This window comes from Pseudophryne corroboree, chromosome 1 (genome assembly GCF_028390025.1).
Source record: "Pseudophryne corroboree isolate aPseCor3 chromosome 1, aPseCor3.hap2, whole genome shotgun sequence".
Taxonomy (NCBI): Eukaryota; Metazoa; Chordata; class Amphibia; order Anura; family Myobatrachidae; genus Pseudophryne; species Pseudophryne corroboree.
In genome coordinates, this window is record NC_086444.1 from 940046283 (window position 1) to 940068837 (window position 22555).

The following is a 22555-nucleotide window of genomic DNA, read 5'->3' on the forward strand; positions in this document are numbered from 1 at the left end:
TATTAAAAACTTGTACAGTATATTGTGCATCATTTATTGTTTTATCCTTCATCAGTATTATTTACATATACAGTATATGTATATACAGGTTGAGTATCCCATATCCAAATATTCTGAAATATTGAATATTCCGAAATACAGAATTTTTGGAGTTGGACTGAGATAGTGAAACCTTTGTTTTCTGTTAGCTCCGTGTACACAAACTTTGTTTAATACACAAAGTTATTAAAAATATTGTATTAACTGATCTTCAGGCTGTGTGTATAAGGTGTATATGAAACATAAATGAATTGTGTATATGTACACAAACTTTGTTTAATGTATAAAGTTATTAAAAATAATGGCTAAAATTACCATCAGGCTGTGTGTATAAGGTGTATATGAAACATAAATGCATTTTGTACTTTGACTTGGGTCCAATCGCCATGATATCTCTTTATGGAAAAGTCCAATATCCAAAATACTTCTGGTCCCAAGCATTTTGGATATGGGATGTTCAACCTGCATATATATATATATATATACATATATATATATATATATATATATATATATATATATATATTAAACAAATACTCTCCCTCTGCGCTAATTTGTTAAAACTGTTACCCTGAATAAAACAAAAAATATTTGATATAGACAGCCTAATTCAACTAAGTCCCCTGTTAGAAGGAACTGGAGATAAGGAATATACAGCAATAGAAGAATTGGCGCCAAGGAGTTGCATCAACTCCCAATTTTCTAACCCTTAAATGGTTAACACTTTTTAACATAAGATAATGACATGTTCCATCATAAAACATTTATTAAAAACATATTCAAATTAGTACAGAGGAGATGTATTATTCCACACTTTAAGTTGTATGACTCTTAGCGCTGAATACAAATGTTGAAGGATCACAACAATCTCCTCCTTCTCCTTAAAGTTGGTTCGGAGATAACTTCACAACACAGACAAACCAACGCGTTTCGTCTTATACAAAAGACTTCATCAGGGGTATATCTATAATTGTAAAAGATCTTATCAGAACTAAACACAGACATTCTTTAATAAAGAATACATTTTTCCAAAATAATATATTCGATTAAAACATATGAGAAACATATCGTTACAAAAGAACATGGATATATCCGAGTAGACAGAGTAAAAAGGAAGAGAAGGATATTACAATTGTATCTTGGGTCCTACCTCAAGCGACTGGGACGTATAGTTGTTTATACAAAAAGTATAATACGAAAAAACTTGTTCATACGTGCATGATGGAAACTCCTATATAACACCGAGGCTTTCTGATGAACAATCAGTGTGGCCTAATTGGGAAAATATTGATCTCATCACATATACTGAATGTTCATACTATACATATAGTGAAAAAAAATGTCAAAATGTCCCCTCACATACCTTATGGTGAGATAACTTGTACAAAAATTCGGAAACCCAGGTACTGAAAGGTCACTTAGATAGGAAACCTAATAAATTCATATTTAGGGCAAATTAATGAATGATCATCATTAGATGTTTAATTAATCAATGGTATCAATTCTAGCTAAAGATGATTAATACATCTTACAATTGGACCTCATTTAATAAACAACCTCCCCTTTCGGGCATGATATATATTGGAGGTTTTTAAAGCAAGAAACTTGCTGGTCATAACTACCATTTTAACCCATAGCAATTAAATACTCTAATGGGTCAAACTGCTTCATAGATTAACATAATAAAAGTGCAGATCCATAAACCCAGACACTAAGAGTGCTGGAATAAATTATCAGAAATAGGCACTTCATTACATAGACTCCACATTATCACAATATTAAAGAAAGGAGTGAAGATAAATGTATCCGAATATTGAAAGCACTAGAATACAATGTTGCAGATGTACATAAATAAAATACACAAAGTAAAATTTACACCTTTAAACAGAGCTTTGTTCAGAATAGTGCCATATTATCTCACCTTCTGTATGTCTGCAATGGACGCTCAGTACCTGTGCAATGAGGCACTGGACTGGGTGTTGCCCCTTATAAAGGGAAAAGGTGATGATGTCATCACATGTCCTATTTGATTGGTGCACAAATAAAGATTAATAACAGCCTGGTTATTAATGGTACACACTAACCGACCTATAGAATTTATCATCTCTTTATTAAGGTTGATTTACTTTAAAAATAACCACTCTTATATCCACCCAATGTGAGTAAAACTTTAATTATTATTAAACCCACAATGCATAGCAGTATTAATCTCTACTAGAAACTGCTCTTGTTAGTGACTGACAGTATTGGTAACCAATCATAGTGACATAGGGGCAGGTACTTAGGCCACCGATACTCAAAGTAGATACATATACATGTTATCAGCTCTTAATAAATCATGCTGTGGGGAATGTGCTTCCCGTCAGCGCCACCCGTCACCTCCGATTGTTAAACGAACGGACCTGATCGCTGCATGCGCCCGATATAGCGGGACCTTATGCGTTCCAGCGCCATCTTTGTTATGCATTCCACCTCCCCCGTCCGGTGCTTCCCGTCACCTGATCGGATCACATGTTAAAAGGGGCCAATTAGAAGGCTCTCGACAGATTAAGGGAGCCAGAATACCGAAAGGCTGTTTAATAAGTAGCCACTTGTATACAATTTGACAACTACTCGAATCAATCACAAGCGGCACATCTACCCATTAGTACCATACCCATGAAGCATATTCGCTCCCACTCTATATATTAGAAGAAAAATAAATAAAAATAAAAAGATCTTATAAGTGATAAGGACCTACCATATTCCATACAGTGTAACTGTATGAACTCTATGGATAATAGCCTCAAGCCCTATTTTGAAACAGGACTAGGACCCTCATATAGTTCACGACTCATATGGGCCCGTATTGTGGGAAATGCGTATCCCACATACGTCTCCCATATCATTAAATTTAAATTAGTTTAAATTAAATTTCGGTGGGACCACATATATACCACCCCATCTCTAAATATTAAGACGTTAAGAATATAGTATTTGATATACTTAGGTCATAAATCTTTCAAATGCCAGTGTATATATTCGAATACATTTAAATATATTTAACCTTATTTAAAATTACATTCATTACATCATTCATTTGTGCAGCAGATTGAATATCGCCAATACTCATACTTATAAGTGAACCTGAATCTTATTATTAAATATTATTACACCTATGTGATTTCATCTTAACCTAATATGGATTAGTAAATTATTATTACAACCTTCTATACTACCTTTGCTATACTATAAATAATAAGTTAATACTTTACTGTGTGTGAATCAACTCTTATATGCTGTACAGACTAATAGCTGATTAGATCTAAAAAAAATGTTTTTAAATCTTAGATATGGAACCTAAGGCTCCCTATATATTATACTATCGCCTATAATCCCTAGTGTGCTATATGTGTTAATTAAAACCATATTGACTCTATACAATTATCAATTCTCCCTACTTCCCTACATCTTAGAGTGATATATAATACGCTGGCACCCCTATGAACAAAGCTCCATTTTTACAATAATGTAGCCATATAAACATAAGTACACACAACTGACAATTTACTTGATTGTATCTTACCCCTATGACCTAACTATATATATATATATATATATATATATATATATCCTCCAAAGTACCCGGTGCCATCCTCATCTTCAGCCCATAGGCTGTGTGTAATATATCCTCCAATAGCGGCACTCGGGATGAAATAAATGAAGACTCAGACAACAGCTTGTAGGCAATGATTCAGTGCTTCCCAGCACTTTTATCAAGCCAATAAATGCAGTACACAAATACATACATAGATATACCATCAACCTCAATTAGCACAATAAGACACCCCCCCCCTCCCCAATTTCCTGTTCTAACAAACGTCCAGTCAGGAAGTAGACAAAGTAACCATAGTAACAACAAACAATATAAATGTAACAATGTAACAGTTAAAATCAATGTCGTGTCATACACACCATGCAATTAAAAACAATCAGTAATACATTATAATGTTAGACAATGTATCATATATCCTAGCTCACTTATGTAGAAAGATGTATATTATAATTAAACTTCAATCCTGAGCTGGAAGCCCTTGAATCCTTCCACATTAGGCATGCAAAGATACCCTAATCTATCTTCAAACAAATTAGATAACATAAATGATATGGACCTCATCTTATATGTATCTCTATATCACAATATGTCCCCTGCGTATATAAGAAAACACTAATTAGAGTAAAGCCTGCATCCCAATATTTTCATTTAAACCCTTGGGGGTCAATGAGTCAAGACGTATTATCCATTCTGCTTCTCTCCGTAGTAGCTTAGTGGATCGATCCTCACCTCTAGAGAGGGGGGCACATGATCTATAATCCGATATCTCAAAGAGGAAAGATCATGTTTAGAATCATTAAAATGCCGTGCAACCGGTTGTATGCTAGACGCAGTATTAATGGCTGCCCGTATGGCTGTGCAGTATTGTACCATCCTTTCGCGAAAAGTGACCTCAGTTTTTCCTACATAAATTTTAGAACATGGACAAGTTATCATGTATACCACATACCGACTAGTACATGTGAGCCGATGTCGGATATAATATATAACTCCTGTGTAAGGATGATAAAAACTCTCTCCTGTTTGTAAAAAGCTACTGGTGATACAGTTGGGACATTTGAAGCAACCATTCTTAGATTTTTCCAGAAAGGTACTACTTTGTTTCTTACCCTGCTGTGATATGTCATTACGCACCAGATAATCGTTTAAGTTTTTGCCCCGTTGGTAGCAAGTCATAAGTGACTTATTATGTAATGCCCCCAAATCTTTATCCAATGTGATCATAGGCCAAAGAGACTTGGCTTTATTATTTACATGCGTGCTCATGTGAGTATGTTTACTGACCCACACATGTCGATTATTTTCGCTCTTTCTAACTGTAGGTGTCAGCAATTGATCAACAGGTACAGGTAAAGCTTAATTTCTGGCCTTGATTAAATCATTTTCTCTATAGCCTCTCTGCAGAAATTTCAGAAACATGGACTCCAGTTGTTTAACCCCTACTTCCCTGTTGTCATAAATGAAAAGTGCTCTTAAAAATTGAGAATAGGGTAGTGCATTCTTTAACGCAACTGGATGAGCACTAGATGCCTGTAACAGATTATTTCTGTCTGTGGTCTTTGTAAAAGTGCCAGTGAAAGTCTCCCGGCCATTTTAGTGAGGCACACATCGAGAAAATTGACCTTGTCCCTATAAGGAATAGGTGAACTTGACTGGAATACCACTAGAATTGTGTGTTTCTATAAGACAGATAAAGTCTTGTTCAGTTCCCTCCTATACAATGAGGAGATCATCTATGTAGCAGAAGTATGCCACAATCCTATCCGCAATGTCTTGATTGGCAAAAAATAATTGCTGTTTAATGATAAACATAAAGGCATTAGCGTACGATGGGGCCACATTGGACCCCATCGCACAACCAGAGATATGAAAGTAGTACTGATCATCATATGAAAAAAAAACGAGATTTATGGTAAGAACTTACCGTTGTTAAATCTCTTTCTGTGAGGTACTTTTGGCTCCACAGGGAATAACATTGGGGTGTAGAGTAGGATCTTGATCCGAGGCACCAACAGGCTCAAAGCTTTGACCTTCTTCCCAGAATGCACAGTGCTGCCTCCTCTATAACCCCACCTCCGTGCACAGGAACTCAGTTTTTGTTAACCAGTCCAATGCAGTAGCAGGTAAAAGAGATGACAATCATTAGTAACCTCATACCCCACACACTCACGACAGGAGAGGATGTCAGCGGCTAATGCCATACAAACCCAAAGAAGCTAAGTGCATCAGGGTGGGCACCCTGTGGAGCCCAGTGTACCTCACAGAAAGAGATTTAACAACGCAGAAAGAGATTTAACAACGGTAAGTTCTTTCCATAAATATTGTTTTCTGCTGCGGGGTACACTGGGCTTCACAAGGAATAACATCGGGGATGTCCTAAAGCAGTTCCTTATGGGAGGGGACACACTGTAGCAGGCACAAGAACCTGGCATCCAAAGGAAGCATCCTGGGAGGCGGAAGTATCGAAGGCATAGAACCTTAGGAACATGTTCACTGAGGACCACGTAGCCGCCTTGCACAATTGTTCAAGGGTCGCACCACGGCGGGCCACCCAAGAAGGTCCAATCGACCGATTAGAATGGGCCTTGATGGTAGCAGAAGCTGGAAGGCCAGCCTGTACATAAGCATGTGCAATCACCATTCTAATGCATTTGGCCAGGGTCTGCTTGTGAGCAGGCCAGCCACGTTTGTGAAAACCAAACAGTACAAAAAGATAATCAGACTTCCTGATAGGAGCTGTCCTCTTCACATAGATACAGAGAGCCCGTACCACATCCAAAGACCGCTCTTTGGGAGACAAGTCAGGAGAGACAAAGGCCGGAACCACAATTTCCTGATTAAGGTGGAAAGAAGACACCACCTTACTTAAGTACCCGAGATGTGTTCTAAGAAACACCTGGTCACGGTGAAAAATCAGATATGGGGACCTACAAGACAAGGCATCCAGATCCGACACCCGTCTAGCAGAGGCAATAGCCAGCAGAAACAATACCTTAAAAGAAAGCAACTTAAGGTCTGCAGATTCAAGAGGCTCAAACGGAGACCCTTGCAACGCCTCCAGAACCACCGACAAGTTCCAAGGAGCCACAGACGGGACAGAAGGAGGTTGAATCTGCAACACACCCTCAGTGAACGTATGAACATCATGTAAAGTAGCAATATTTCTCTGAAACCAAACCGACAAGGCAGAAATATGAACCTTGATGGAGGCCAGACGAAGGCCCAAGTCCATGCCCTGCTGTAGAAAGGCCGTACTAAACTTGTAAGCGTCATGATTGTTAGTGGCGCACCAAGCAAAGTAAGAATTCCATACCCTATGATAAATCCAAGCAGAAGCCAGTTTCCGGGCCCTCAGCATGGTTTGAATGACCGACTCGGAAAATCCTTTGGCCCTCAGGACGGAAGCTCAAGAGCCACGCCGTCAAAGCCAATCGGGCTAAATCCTGATATACACAGTGGCCCTGAACGAGGAGATCTGGGCGCTGCGGAAGTAGAAGGGGACGCTCTATCGAGAGACCCTGAAGGTCTGAGAACCAATGCCGTCTGGGCCACGCTATAGCGATCAGAAGTAGGATTCCTCCTTCTTGCTTGAACTTCCTTATTACTCTGGGCAGGAGTGACACTGGAGGGAACACGTATGGCAGCCGAAAGTTCCATGGAATTGCCAGTGCATCCACGAACGCTGCTTGAGGATCCCTTGTCCTTGCTCCGAAGACCGGAACCTTGTGATTGTGTCGAGATGCCATCAGGTCCACATCTGGAAGGCCCCACTTGTCCATGAGGAGTTGAAACACTTCTGGATGGAGGCTACACTCTCCGGAGTGTACATCCTGATGACTGAGAACGTCCGCTTCCCAGTTTAGGACCCCCGGGGAATGAACACTGCCAATATGGCTGGCAGATGGCATTCCACCCACTGAAGAATCCGTGATGCTTCCCTCATTGCCATGCGGCTTCGAGTGCCGCCTTGATGATTGATGTACGCCACCGTGGTGGCGTTGTCCGACTGTACTTGAACAGGTCTGTTCTGTATTAAATGCTGGGCCAAGTTCAATGAGTTGAACACCGCCCACAATTCCAGAAATTCAAGAATGTTTATCGGGAGGAGAGACTCCTCCTTGGCCCACCGACCCTGAAGGGAGTGTTGCTCCAACACCGCGCCCCAACCTCTCAGACTGGCATCCATCGTCAGAAGGACCCAGTTGGAGATCCAGAAGGGATGACCCCTGCTCAATCGTTGGTCCTGAAGCCACCAGCTCAGTGACAGACGGACCTCCGAAGACAAGGAGATCATTTGAGACCTGATCCGGTGAGGCAGGCCATCCCACTTGGCAAGAATCAGCTTCTGCAGAGGGCGGGAATGGAATTGAGCATACTCCACCATGTCGAAAGCCGACACCATGAGACCTAACACTTGCATACCCGAATGTATCGACACTTGCGGACAAGATAGGAAGCATCGAATCCTGTCCTGAAGCTTCAGGACTTTCTCCTGAGACAAGAACAACCGCTGGTTGTGAGTGTCCAACAATGCCTGCAGGTGCACCATGCTCTGAGCAAGGACCAGGGAAGATTTCTTCCAGTTGATGAGCCACCCGTGGGCTTGCAGAAACTGAATAGTCAGATCTAGATGACATAGAAGAATTTATAGGGAATTTGCCAGGATCAACAAGTTGTCCAGGTACGGTAGGATCCTGACCCCTGACCCCGGAGTACAGCCGTCGTTACCGCCATGTCCTTGGTGAAGACTCGTGGAGCCGTGGTCAAACCAAAAGGTAATGCCCGAAATTGGTAATGGAGGTTGCCAACTGCAAACCTCTGGTACTGCTGATGTGACACTGCAATGGAAATATGCAGGTAAGCATCCTGTATGTTCAGGGAGACCATATAATCCCCAGGTTCAAAGGCCAGAACAATAGAGCAAAGAGTTTCCATACAAAACTTGGAGACCTTTACAAATTTGTTCAAGGACTTGAGGTTGAAAATGGGTCGAGGGGACCCATTCGGTTTTGGGACTAGGAACAACGGTGAATAATACCCCTTGCCACTCTGAGCCAGAGGCACCTGTACCACCACTCCTGTGTCCCGGAGGGACTGTACCACAGAATGAAGAGGTTTTGCCTTCATCCTGATCCGAAGAGACGTCTGTCAGGCAAAATCGATGAGGGGGACGATTCTTGAAGGATACGGCGTAACCTCGAGTGACGACTTCCCGTACCCAGGCATCGGAAGTGGTCCTCAACCATTCCTGGGTATACCCTAGAAGTCGGCCCCCCACCCTGGGATCCCCCAGAGGGAGGCCCGCCACATCACGCGGCAGGCTTGACAGTTTTTGGAAGCAGGCAGACGGGCAGCCCAGGCCCATTTGGGTTTGGGCTTGTTGGGTTTGGAAGTGCGAACCTGTTTCGGGTACGCCTGGCCTTTTGCTTTCCCTGAAGGACGAAAGGAGCAAAAGGGAGTACTCTATGCCTTCGGTACCGAAGGAGCAGTACTAGGTAGACATGCTGTTTTAGCAGAAGCTAAGTCAGCCACTATCTTGTTGAGGTCTTCTCCGAAAAGAATGTCTCCCTTAAAAGGGAGTACCTCCAGGGTTTTCTTAGAGTCCAGATCTACAGACCAGGACCGTAAGCAGAGAAACCGGCGAGCCAAAATGGACGTAGTAGAAGCCTTGGCCGCCAGAATACCAGCATCAGAAGCCACCTCCTTAATGTAATGAGAAGCTGTGACAATATAAGGCAGACATTGTCTAGCATGATCAAAAGCATTGGAAGGCAACTCCGCCTCCAGCTCCTGAGCCCACGCTTCAACAGCCTCAGCAGCCCATGTCGCTGCAATGGTGGGCCTATGTGCAGCACCAGTTAGGGTGTAAATTGCCTTTATACTAACCCTCCACACACTTTTCCGTCATTTTTTTCAGAGACGTGACGGTAGTTACCGACAGAGCTGAGGATACCACCAGCCGCGCCACCTGCGAATCCACTGGCGGGGGTGTTTCGCAATTTTTACTTAGCTCCGCTGCGAGGGGGTAGTGAGCCAGCATCTTCTCGTGAGGCGTGAATTTCTTTCCTGGATTTTCCCAGGACTCCTGACGTATGTCAACTAAATGGTCAGAATGAGGTAAAACTTGTTTAACCACTTTCTGACGTTTAAACCTGTCCGGATTCTTAGGGGCAGCAACAGGCTCAGGTTCATCAGTAATTTGAAGAATGGTCCTGATAGCCTCCAACAAGTCAGGAACATCCACCTGTGAAACAGCTTCCCCATCAGAAGCGTCGGAATCAGAATCTGTGGGGTCAGTATAAACACCATCCTCATCAGACGAGGTGTCTGGGACGTTGGTGGATTGTGAGGAAGTAATGGCCCGCCTAGAGGACCCCTTGGTCTTAGGCGGGCGAGGGTTAGACTTCTGAGTAGTCAGTGATTGGTTCAATTGCTGTAACTGAGGGGACAGCTGATCTGCCCATGACGGGTTAACCGCAGGGGCCATAAGCGGTTGTACCGACACAGGAGGCCCCATAGGGGGTGTTAGTCTAGTTACCAGCGTATTCAATAGCGTGGAGACGGTAGCCCAAGGTGGGTCATTTTGAACCACCGTTGCTACAGTCCCACTTTGGGGGTAAGGATCCCCCAGAACCTGAACCCTCAGCTGCTATGTTTTCCCCAAATGTGTCTGCAGCGTCACGACCTCGCAATGTGGGATCAGCCCCAGCACCATTGCCCTTTGTAGCTGACATATCCTGTGAACTACCTATATTAGATAATAACCCTGACGCACTAAGCCCCCTCAGGTCATTGAATATAGTGATAGCAATCTGAGTGAGATACATGAAATGGAGGTCACACAGCAGCTACATGCACACACATATAGTCAATGTACAATGCAGAAATTATGGCATGCAATAAAACTGCACTGGACTAGCAATACAAAGTAATACTCAGTATAGCTATATAATTAGTAGCTATATCAATGCACAGTAAAGACTGGATGTATATCACAGGGTACTTGTACTATATAACCCTGACCAAATGCACTGTTTCTTAACTAACACTGTCAACAGACATGTAGAATACTTAAGTGACTTGTAAAATGCACAGCGCTGACATGCAGGCGGCTGTACAAAGGAGGATTTGCCCAAACAGTCCCAGGAACAGTGCTGCTCTGTGTAATGGTGCTCAAGCACTGACTGGGAGTGAGGGAGAGAGAGATATGCAGCTCCAGGGTGGGAACATTACTGTAAATGGTGCCCTGGGGCTGGGGGAGGGGCTACAGCTCCAAGCCTTATCCCCCTGCTGGACCTCACCACTGGTACTATGGGCTGTAATAAAAACGTTTTTTATGAGGTAAAAACCGACCTGTGCCCTTGCCATGGTGGTTTAGTGGAGTCCCTGCCCGACCACAGTGTCCACGCCAGCGCACACAGCCCGTCTCCCACCGGCCGTGCTGGACCGCGATTTCAGTGGGACCCACCTAGGGGACCCACTTACCTCCTCCCTGAGTGCGGCCACGCGATCCAGGAGAACTTCGGCGAGTGTGTGACTAATGTGGAGCAAACCAAAGCCTCCGCTGTAAGTACCCGGCAACCAGGGCGCGGGAGTATACAGTGCCGCTGGGGGAGGTGATGGAGCTGCAGCAGGAGATGTCAGACTGACATCTATCACTGCTGCAGCCCTTGAAGTCTTCTGTCTTCATTAGAAAGGCTCTTCTGTGCTCACTGCATGGCACCACCTACAAAACTGAGTTCCTGTGCACGGAGGCGGGGATATAGAGGAGGTGGCGCTGTGCATTCTGGGAAGTAGGTCAAAGCTTTGAGCCTGCTGGTGCCTCGGATCAAGATCCTACTCTACACCCCGATGTTATTCCCTGTGGAGCCCAGTGTACTCTGCAGCAGAAAAGTTCCTTGCTAGGACCAATCTCAAAAGGTCCAAAAAAGTTTTATAGGCGGACCCACATAAAGTTGATTATTGACTATTAGTTCTTTAGTAGCCTGTATCCCAGCCTCGTGGGGTATACAGGTACACAGGCTACTCACATCTACTGCACAAAATAAACATGTGTCAGACAAAACAGGCAGCTTCTTTAGTGCCAATAGTAGGCTCGTGGTATCTTTCAAAAATGTCGGCCTGGCTTGTACACAAGGTTGCAACAAAGCATCCAGATAAATTGAAACAGGTTGGTATAATGACCCCCTGGCCACTATAATGGGCCTACCCAGGGGGGTTAATAAATTGTTTATGGATCTTAGGTAACATATAAAGTAATGATTTAATAAGGTATTGTACAGTCAATGCTTGTTTAACTTCACTAGAAATCCAGCCGTGTGTGCAGGCCTCTGCAAGTACCTTGTCAAGTTCACCCTTAAACACAGATGATGGCTCTGTATCGAGCTTTCTATATGTTTTTACATCTTTCAACTGTCGTTCCACTTCTAGCTTATAGTCGGTTAAGTTTAACACAACCAGTGCCCCGCCCTTATTCGCCTGACGAAATACTATGTCTTCATAGCTACTCAAGTCAGAAAGTGCTTTCCGTTCATCTTTAGACAAATTTCAATAAGTGGGCTTCTTGGCCAAAGGAGCTTCGCTAACGGATTTATCCAACAGCCACGTATATGTTTTAATGGAGGCACTGTTACTGGTCGGTTCAAACTTTGTGTTAAACTTAACCGACTATAAGTTTGAAGTGGAATGACAGTTTAAAGATGTACTGTAAAAACATATAGAAAGCTCAATACAAATCCATCATCTGTGTTTAAGGGTGAACTTGACAAGGTACTTGCAGAGGCCTGCACACGGCTGTATTTCTAGTGAAGTTAAACAAGCATTGACTACAATACCCTATTAAACCATTACTTTTTATGTTACCCAAGATCCATAAACAACTTATTAACCACCTGGGACTGGTCCTAACAAGGAACTTTTTTTCATATGATGATCAGTACTACCTTCAGATCTCTGGCTGTGCGATGGGGTCCAATGTGGCCCCATCGTACGCTAATGCCTTTATGTTTATCATTGAACAGCAATTATTTTTTGCCAATCAAGACATTGCGGATAGGATTGTGGCATACTTCCGCTACATAGATGATCTCCTCATTGTATGGGAGGAACTGAACAAGACTTTATCTGTCTTATAGAAATACACAATTCTAGTGGTAGTCCAGTCAAGTTCACCTATTCCTTATAGGGACAAGGTCAATTTTCTCGATGTGTGCCTTACTAAAACTGACGGGAGACTTTCACCGGCACTATTTACGAAGACCACAGACAGAAATAATCTGTTACAGGCATCTAGTGCTCATCCAGTTGCGTTAAAGAATGCACTACCCTATTCTCAATTTTTAAGAGCACTTTGCATTTGTGACAACAGGGAAGTAGGGGTTAAACAACTGGAATCCATGTTTCTGAAATTTCTGCAGAGAGGCTATAGAGAAGATGATTTAATCAAGGCCAGAAATAAAGCTTTATCTGTACCTGTTGATCAATTGCTGACACCTACAGTTAGAAAGAGCGAAAATAATCGACATGTGTGGGTCAGTAAACATACTCACATGAGCACGCATGTAAATAATAAAGCCAAGTCTCTTTGGCCTATGATCACATCGGATAAAGATTTGGGGGCATTACATAATAAGTCACTTATGAGTTGCTACCAACGGGGCAAAAACTTTAAAGATTATCTGGTGCTTAATGACATATCATAGCAGGGTAAGAAACAAAGTAGTACCTTTCTGGGAAAACCTAAGAATGGTTGCTTCAAATGTCTCAACTGTATCACCAGTAGCTTTTTACAAACAGGAGAGACTTTTTATCATCCTTACACAGGAGTTAAATATTATATCCGACATCGGCTCACATGTACTAGTCAGTATGTGGTATAAATGATAACTTGTCCATGTTCTAAAATTTATGTAAGAAAAACTGAGGTCACTTTTCACGAAAGGATGGCACAACACCGCACAGCCATACGGGCAGCCATTAATACTGGGTCTAGCAACAACCGGTTGCACTGCATTTTAATGATGCTAAACATAATCTTTCCTCTTTGAGATATTGGATTATAGATCATGTGCCCCCCCCCCCTAGAGGTGAGGATCGATCCACCAAGCTACTACAGAGAGAAGCAGAATGGATAATACGTTTTGACTCATTGACCCCTAAGGGTTTAAATGAAAATATTGGGATGCAGGCTTTACTCTAATGAGTGTTTTCTTATATACACAGGGGACATATTGTGATATAAAGATACATATAAGAGGAGGTCCATAGCACTTATGTTATCTAATTTATTTGAAGATAGATAAGGGTATCTTTGCATGCCTAATGTGAAAGGATACAAGCTGTTGTCTGAGTCTTCATTTATTTCATCCCGTGTGCCGCCATTGGAGGAGGAGATATATATATATACAGTGGGGCAAAAAAGTATTTGACCAGCCACCGATTGTGCAAGTTGACCCACTTAAAAAGATGAGAGAGTTCTGTAATTTCCATCATAGTGTCGAAGTCGAAAAAAAATATTGCATTACACACATCACGTACAAACTACACACAGATGGCCTCCGTGCGCGATACTTGCTCTGCCGTGCGTGCACATATTCGCAGTTTGCGTATGCTCACTCCCGCTTTCCTGCGTATTAGCGCTTGGTATGAGTAATTACGGTAGTGTTTGTGATCGCATGGAAAAGCCATAAAACACATTACATATTTAATCCAAATAGTGCACAATATACACATAGGCCCTCATTCCGAGTTGATCGCAGAGAGTCATCGCATTGCAAATGTGCAAAAACTAACTAACTGCGCATGCGCAAAGGCGTAAATACGCATGCGCGAGCACAGCCGTACGACACTGGTGCAAAAATACTACAAAAAAATAGAGATGAGCGCCTGAAATTTTTCGGGTTTTGTGTTTTGGTTTTGGGTTCGGTTCCGCGGCCGTGTTTTGGGTTCGAACGCGTTTTGGCAAAACCTCACCGAATTTTTTTTGTCGGATTCGGGTGTGTTTTGGATTCGGGTGTTTTTTTCAAAAAACACTAAAAAACAGCTTAAATCATAGAATTTGGGGGTCATTTTGATCCCAAAGTATTATTAACCTCAAAAACCATAATTTACACTCATTTTCAGTCTATTCTGAATACCTCACACCTCACAATATTATTTTTAGTCCTAAAATTTGCACCGAGGTCGCTGTGTGAGTAAGATAAGCGACCCTAGTGGCCGACACAAACACCGGGCCCATCTAGGAGTGGCACTGCAGTGTCACGCAGGATGTCCCTTCCAAAAAACCCTCCCCAAACAGCACATGACGCAAAGAAAAAAAGAGGCGCAATGAGGTAGCTGTGTGAGTAAGATTAGCGACCCTAGTGGCCGACACAAACACCGGGCCCATCTAGGAGTGGCACTGCAGTGTCACGCAGGATGGCCCTTCCAAAAAACCCTCCCCAAACAGCACATGACGCAAAGAAAAAAAGAGGCGCAATGAGGTAGCTGTGTGAGTAAGATTAGCGACCCTAGTGGCCGACACAAACACCGGGCCCATCTAGGAGTGGCACTGCAGTGTCACGCAGGATGTCCCTTCCAAAAAACCCTCCCCAAACAGCACATGACGCAAAGAAAAAAAGAGGCGCAATGAGGTAGCTGACTGTGTGAGTAAGATTAGCGACCCTAGTGGCCGACACAAACACCGGGCCCATTTAGGAGTGGCACTGCAGTGTCACGCAGGATGTCCCTTCCAAAAAACCCTCCCCAATCAGCACATGATGCAAAGAAAAAGAAAAGAAAAAAGAGGTGCAAGATGGAATTGTCCTTGGGCCCTCCCACCCACCCTTATGTTGTATAAACAAAACAGGACATGCACACTTTAACCAACCCATCATTTCAGTGACAGGGTCTGCCACACGACTGTGACTGATATGACGGGTTGGTTTGGACCCCCCCCAAAAAAGAAGAAATTAATCTCTCCTTGCACAAACTGGCTCTACAGAGGCAAGATGTCCACCTCATCATCACCCTCCGATATATCACCGTGTACATCCCCCTCCTCACAGATTATCAATTCGTCCCCACTGGAATCCACCATCTCAGCTCCCTGTGTACTTTGTGGAGGCAATTGCTGCTGGTCAATGTCTCCGCGGAGGAATTGATTATAATTCATTTTAATGAACATCATCTTCTCCACATTTTCTGGATGTAACCTCGTACGCCGATTGCTGACAAGGTGAGCGGCGGCACTAAACACTCTTTCGGAGTACACACTTGTGGGAGGGCAACTTAGGTAGAATAAAGCCAGTTTGTGCAAGGGCCTCCAAATTGCCTCTTTTTCCTGCCAGTATAAGTACGGACTGTGTGACGTGCCTACTTGGATGCGGTCACTCATATAATCCTCCACCATTCTATCAATGTTGAGAGAATCATATGCAGTGACAGTAGACGACATGTCCGTAATCGTTGTCAGGTCCTTCAGTCCGGACCAGATGTCAGCATCAGCAGTCGCTCCAGACTGCCCTGCATCACCGCCAGCGGGTGGGCTCGGAATTCTGAGCCTTTTCCTCGCACCCCCAGTTGCGGGAGAATGTGAAGGAGGAGATGTTGACAGGTCGCGTTTCGCTTGACTTGACAATTTTGTCACCAGCAGGTCTTTCAACCCCAGCAGACTTGTGTCTGCCGGAAAGAGAGATCCAAGGTAGGCTTTAAATCTAGGATCGAGCACGGTGGCCAAAATGTAGTGCTCTGATTTCAACAGATTGACCACCCGTGAATCCTTGTTAAGCGAATTAAGGGCTCCATCCACAAGTCCCACATGCCTAGCGGAATCGCTCCGTGTTAGCTCCTCCTTCAATGTCTCCAGCTTCTTCTGCAAAAGCCTGATGAGGGGAATGACCTGACTCAGGCTGGCAGTGTCTGAACTGACTTCACGTGTGGCAAGTTCAAAGGGCATCAGAACCTTGCACAACGTTGAAATCATTCTCCACTGCGCTTGAGACAGGTGCATTCCACCTACTATATCGTGCTCAATTGTATAGGCTTGAATGGCCTTTTGCTGCTCCTCCAACCTCTGAAGCATATAGAGGGTTGAATTCCACCTCGTTACCACTTCTTGCTTCAGATAATGGCAGGGCAGGTTCAGTAGTTTTTGGTGGTGCTCCAGTCTTCTGTACGTGGTGCCTGTACGCCGAAAGTGTCCCGCAATTCTTCTGGCCACCGACAGCATCTCTTGCACGCCCCTGTCGTTTTTTAAAAAATTCTGCACCACCAAATTCAAGGTATGTGCAAAACATGGGACATGCTGGAATTTGCCCATATTTAATGCACACACAATATTGCTGGCGTTGTCCGATGCCACAAATCCACAGGAGAGTCCAATTGGGGTAAGCCATTCCGCGATGATCTTCCTCAGTTGCCGTAAGAGGTTTTCAGCTGTGTGCGTATTCTGGAAAGCGGTGATACAAAGCGTAGCCTGCCTAGGAAAGAGTTGGCGTTTGCGAGATGCTGCTACTGGTGCCGCCGCTGCTGTTCTTGCGGCGGGAGTCCATACATCTACCCAGTGGGCTGTCACAGTCATATAGTCCTGACCCTGCCCTGCTCCACTTGTCCACATGTCCGTGGTTAAGTGGACATTGGGTACAACTGCATTTTTTAGGACACTGGTGAGTCTTTTTCTGACGTCCGTGTACATTCTCGGTATCGCCTGCCTAGAGAAGTGGAACCTAGATGGTATTTGGTAACGGGGGCACACTGCCTCAATAAATTGTCTAGTTCCCTGTGAACTAACGGCGGATACCGGACGCACGTCTAACACCAACATAGTTGTCAAGGCCTCAGTTATCCGCTTTGCAGCAGGATGACTGCTGTGATATTTCATCTTCCTCGCAAAGGACTGTTGGACAGTCAATTGCTTACTGGAAGTAGTACAAGTGGGCTTACGACTTCCCCTCTGGGATGACCATCGACTCCCAGCAGCAACAACAGCAGCGCCAGCAGCAGTAGGCGTTACACGCAAGGATGCATCGGAGGAATCCCAGGCAGGAGAGGACTCGTCAGAATTGCCAGTGACATGGCCTGCAGGACTATTGGCATTCCTGGGGAAGGAGGAAATTGACACTGAGGGAGTTGGTGGGGTGGTTTGCGTGAGCTTGGTTACAAGAGGAAGGGATTTACTGGTCAGTGGACTGCTTCCGCTGTCGCCCAAAGTTTTTGAACTTGTCACTGACTTATTATGAATGCGCTGCAGGTGACGTATAAGGGAGGATGTTCCGAGGTGGTTAACGTCCTTACCCCTACTTATTACAGCTTGACAAAGGCAACACACGGCTTGACACCTGTTGTCCGCTTTTCTGTTGAAATACCTCCACACTGAAGAGCTGATTTTTTTGGTATTTTCACCAGGCATGTCAACGGCCATATTCCTCCCACGGACAACAGGTGTCTCCCCGGGTGCCTGACTTAAACAAACCACCTCACCATCAGAATCCTCCTGGTCAATTTCCTCCCCAGCGCCAGCAACACCCATATCCTCCTCATCCTGGTGTACTTCAACACTGACATCTTCAATCTGACTATCAGGAACTGGACTGCGGGTGCTCCTTCCAGCACTTGCAGGGGGCGTGCAAATGGTGGAAGGCGCATGCTCTTCACGTCCAGTGTTGGGAAGGTCAGGCATCGCAACCGACACAATTGGACTCTCCTTGTGGATTTGGGATTTCGAAGAACGCACAGTTCTTTGCGGTGCTTTTGCCAGCTTGAGTCTTTTCAGTTTTCTAGCGAGAGGCTGAGTGCTTCCATCCTCATGTGAAGCTGAACCACTAGCCATGAACATAGGCCAGGGCCTCAGCCGTTCCTTGCCACTCCGTGTGGTAAATGGCATATTGGCAAGTTTACGCTTCTCCTCCGACAATTTTATTTTAGGTTTTGGAGTCCTTTTTTTACTGATATTTGGTGTTTTGGATTTGACATGCTCTGTACTATGACATTGGGCATCAGCCTTGGCAGACGACGTTGCTGGCATTTCATCGTCTTGGCCATGACTAGTGGCAGCAGCTTCAGCACGAGGTGGAAGTGGATCTTGATCTTTCCCTAATTTTGGAACCTCAACATTTTTGTTCTCCATATTTTAATAGGCACAACTAAAAGGCACCTCAGGTAAACAATGGAGATGGATACTAGTATACAATTATGGACTGCCTGCCGAGTGCAGACACAGAGGTAGCCACAGCCGTGAACTACCGTACTGTACTGTGTCTGCTGCTAATATAGACTGGTTGATAAAGAGATGTCTATGTAACTATGTATGTATAAAGAAGAAAGAAAAAAAAACCACGGTTAGGTGGTATACAATTATGGACGGACTGCCTGCCGAGTGCAGACACAGAGGTAGCCACAGCCGTGAACTACCGTACTGTACTGTGTCTGCTGCTAATAATATAGACTGGTTGATAAAGAGATGTCGTAGTAGTATGTATGTATAAAGAAGAAAGAAAAAAAAACCACGGTTAGGTGGTATACAATTATGGACGGACTGCCTGCCGAGTGCAGACACAGAGGTAGCCACAGCCGTGAACTACCGTACTGTACTGTGTCTGCTGCTAATATAGACTGGTTGATAAAGAGATGTCTATGTAACTATGTATGTATAAAGAAGAAAGAAAAAAAAACCACGGTTAGGTGGTATACAATTATGGACGGACTGCCTGCCGAGTGCAGACACAGAGGTAGCCACAGCCGTGAACTACCGTACTGTACTGTGTCTGCTGCTAATATAGACTGGTTGATAAAGAGATGTCTATGTAACTATGTATGTATAAAGAAGAAAGAAAAAAAAACCACGGTTAGGTGGTATACAATTATGGACGGACTGCCTGCCGAGTGCAGACACAGAGGTAGCCACAGCCGTGAACTACCGTACTGTACTGTGTCTGCTGCTAATATAGACTGGTTGATAAAGAGATGTCTATGTAACTATGTATGTATAAAGAAGAAAGAAAAAAAAACCACGGTTAGGTGGTATACAATTATGGACGGACTGCCTGCCGAGTGCAGACACAGAGGTAGCCACAGCCGTGAACTACCGTACTGTACTGTGTCTGCTGCTAATATAGACTGGTTGATAAAGAGATGTCTATGTAACTATGTATGTATAAAGAAGAAAGAAAAAAAAACCACGGTTAGGTGGTATACAATTATGGACGGACTGCCTGCCGAGTGCAGACACAGAGGTAGCCACAGCCGTGAACTACCGTACTGTACTGTGTCTGCTGCTAATATAGACTGGTTGATAAAGAGATGTCTATGTAACTATGTATGTATAAAGAAGAAAGAAAAAAAAACCACGGTTAGGTGGTATACAATTATGGACGGACTGCCTGCCGAGTGCAGACACAGAGGTAGCCACAGCCGTGAACTACCGTACTGTACTGTGTCTGCTGCTAATATAGACTGGTTGATAAAGAGATGTCGTAGTAGTATGTATGTATAAAGAAGAAAAAAAAACCACGGTTAGGTGGTATACAATTATGGACGGACTGCCTGCCGAGTGCAGACACAGAGGTAGCCACAGCCGTGAACTACCGTACTGTGTCTGCTGCGACTGGATGATAAATGATATAAAAAATATATATATATCACTACTGCAGCCGGACAGGTATATATTATATATTATATAATGACGGACCTGCTGGACACTGTCTGTCAGCAGAATGAGTTTTATTTTTATAGAATAAAAAAAAAAACAACACACAAGTGAAGTCACACGACGAGTGTTTAACTTTTTCAGGCAATCACAATATAAGTATACTACTAACTATACTGGTGGTCAGTGTGGTCAGGTCACTGGTCAGTCACACTGGCAGTGGCACTCCTGCAGCAAAAGTGTGCACTGTTTAATTTTAATATAATATTATGTACTCCTGGCTCCTGCTATAACCTATAACTGGCACTGCAGTGCTCCCCAGTCTCCCCCACAATTATAAGCTGTGTGAGCTGAGCAGTCAGACAGATATATAATATATATAGATGATGCAGCACACTGGGCTGAGCCTGAGCAGTGCACACAGATATGGTATGTGACTGAGTCACTGTGTGTATCGCTTTTTTCAGGCAGAGAACGGATATATTAAATAAACTGCACTGTCTGGTGGTCACTCACTAGTAAACTCTCTGCACTCTCTACACTTCTACAGTACTCCTCCTAGTCCTAAGCTCCAGTAAATCTCTCTCTCTTATAATCTAAATGGAGAGGACGCCAGCCACGTCCTCTCCCTATCAATCTCAATGCACGTGTGAAAATGGCGGCGACGCGCGGCTCCTTATATAGAATCCGAGTCTCGCGAGAATCCGACAGCGTCATGATGACGTTCGGGCGCGCTCGGGTTAACCGAGCAAGGTGGGAGGATCCGAGTCTGCTCGGACCCGTGAAAAAAACCATGAAGTTCGGGCGGGTTCGGATTCAGAGAAACCGAACCCGCTCATCTCTACAAAAAAACCCACACGTTACTCACAAACGAAAACGAGGAGTGGCGGAGGCGAGACTTCGCAATGGTCCGACATGGGCGTGAAAGTGGGCGTACAGTGTGGGAGTATGCAACTCGCAATGGGCGTGTTTTTCGCAATAAAACATTGTCGCTGTTAAAACTAACATAGGAATCCCTAGCAATCTTCACGCAGCAGCCGAGTAGGTCTGCAGTTACTCTGCATTTGCGAAGTGCTGTTACAAGTGTGTATGCAGTAATTAGCAGTTAATTGGAGAGCACATTCATCTGTTGGCCAATTACTTGTTAAATACTGCTCAGATGAAAGTTAGCAAACAGCAATTGTCTGAACCCACATTACATGTTTATTCTACTCACATATAAATCTCACACACTGCCAAATAAGGTTGTTGTTTGTGTTAAAGTTGGTGTGTAAACATTTTTGTAAAGGGCAGGTTTTAATGTGTGTAAGACTACTAAATGCAAACAAGTGAAATTACACAAAATGTTAATTGCAAGCAGCAACATTTTACCTAAATAAACAGACACCCCCATAATGCAGCATACACTTAATTTTGGCCAGAAATGTTTTTTTTTTATAATATCTGACAATGTTTTAAATGATGTCCTGTTGACCATAGCTAAAACAAAAAAGTGTTGTGTCAGTTTAATTAATATGGACATTAACGTGTGTTGCAAGGCATACCTGTAGTATTTTTGAAGATGCAATTGTTTTAAAAAATTGCAGATTGTTCCCTCGTTACACAAGTGTCTATATGCTTACATAATCTTCCTGGAACTAAGATTTACATAATGCATTACCTTGAATAAAGTGCACAATCGTTTGTAAAATATTATATGTTTATTACTGTAGTAATATTTTTGAACATCAAAACAACATGGCGACACGTGAGTATCACAGGCAGAGATGGACCAAGCAGCAAGCAGATGCCACTGACACAAATGATATAGCAGAACTCAGTACTCGGCAAAATTCAGCTCCTGACAAACTGAGAAATTCAAGGACCAAAATAAAATATTACACACCCTGCCACACAAAAATTTGGACCCAACTGAGAAAGAATTAGGATCCACCACACAAACACATCAATACATAGCACACTAGTAACAGGAAGATGGCTCTGTTGTTTCTGAAAATAAGCTCACAGGCTACAATACCTCCAAACATTAATAATACATTTCACTAAGAGGGAGTTAGCCATTCTGGACACACAAGCCAACTCCAAAATAACATAGAGGCAACATGAAAAACATGGGTGCTGCCCATCTGGAGAGACATCACTTTCTTTTTTTTCGCCCCACCTGAGGCTGTTCTTCTTGGCTTGGTCTGCGGAGCGACCTTCGTTGGGCCTGCCCAGTGGGCTGTTCTTCCTGGGCAGGGGCAGGGGAGGGAGCCGATGTGGGTGGCTCTCTGCCACTGTGGGCAAGGGAGACAGCGATG

The 22555-nt window shown here is 43.7% G+C and overlaps 1 protein-coding gene and 1 long non-coding RNA gene across 2 annotated transcripts in view; both read right to left on the reverse strand.

Moving 5' to 3' along the window:
• Positions 1–881: 881 nt before the first annotated feature.
• The window catches only part of MGAT4D (MGAT4 family member D), a 480101-nt gene continuing 458427 nt past the window's right edge, over positions 882–22555 (reverse strand). Inside the window, exon 16 of the transcript XR_010177447.1 lies at positions 882–1003. The gene's annotated coding sequence lies outside the window, so the exon portion shown is untranslated. The remainder of the gene's footprint in view (positions 1004–22555) is intronic.
• Positions 1187–1995, reverse strand: LOC134972655 (uncharacterized). Its single transcript, XR_010190270.1, has 3 exons — positions 1961–1995; positions 1403–1470; positions 1187–1270 (listed from the first exon to the last, which is right to left on the reverse strand). It is a non-coding gene; the product is annotated as an uncharacterized LOC134972655 (long non-coding RNA).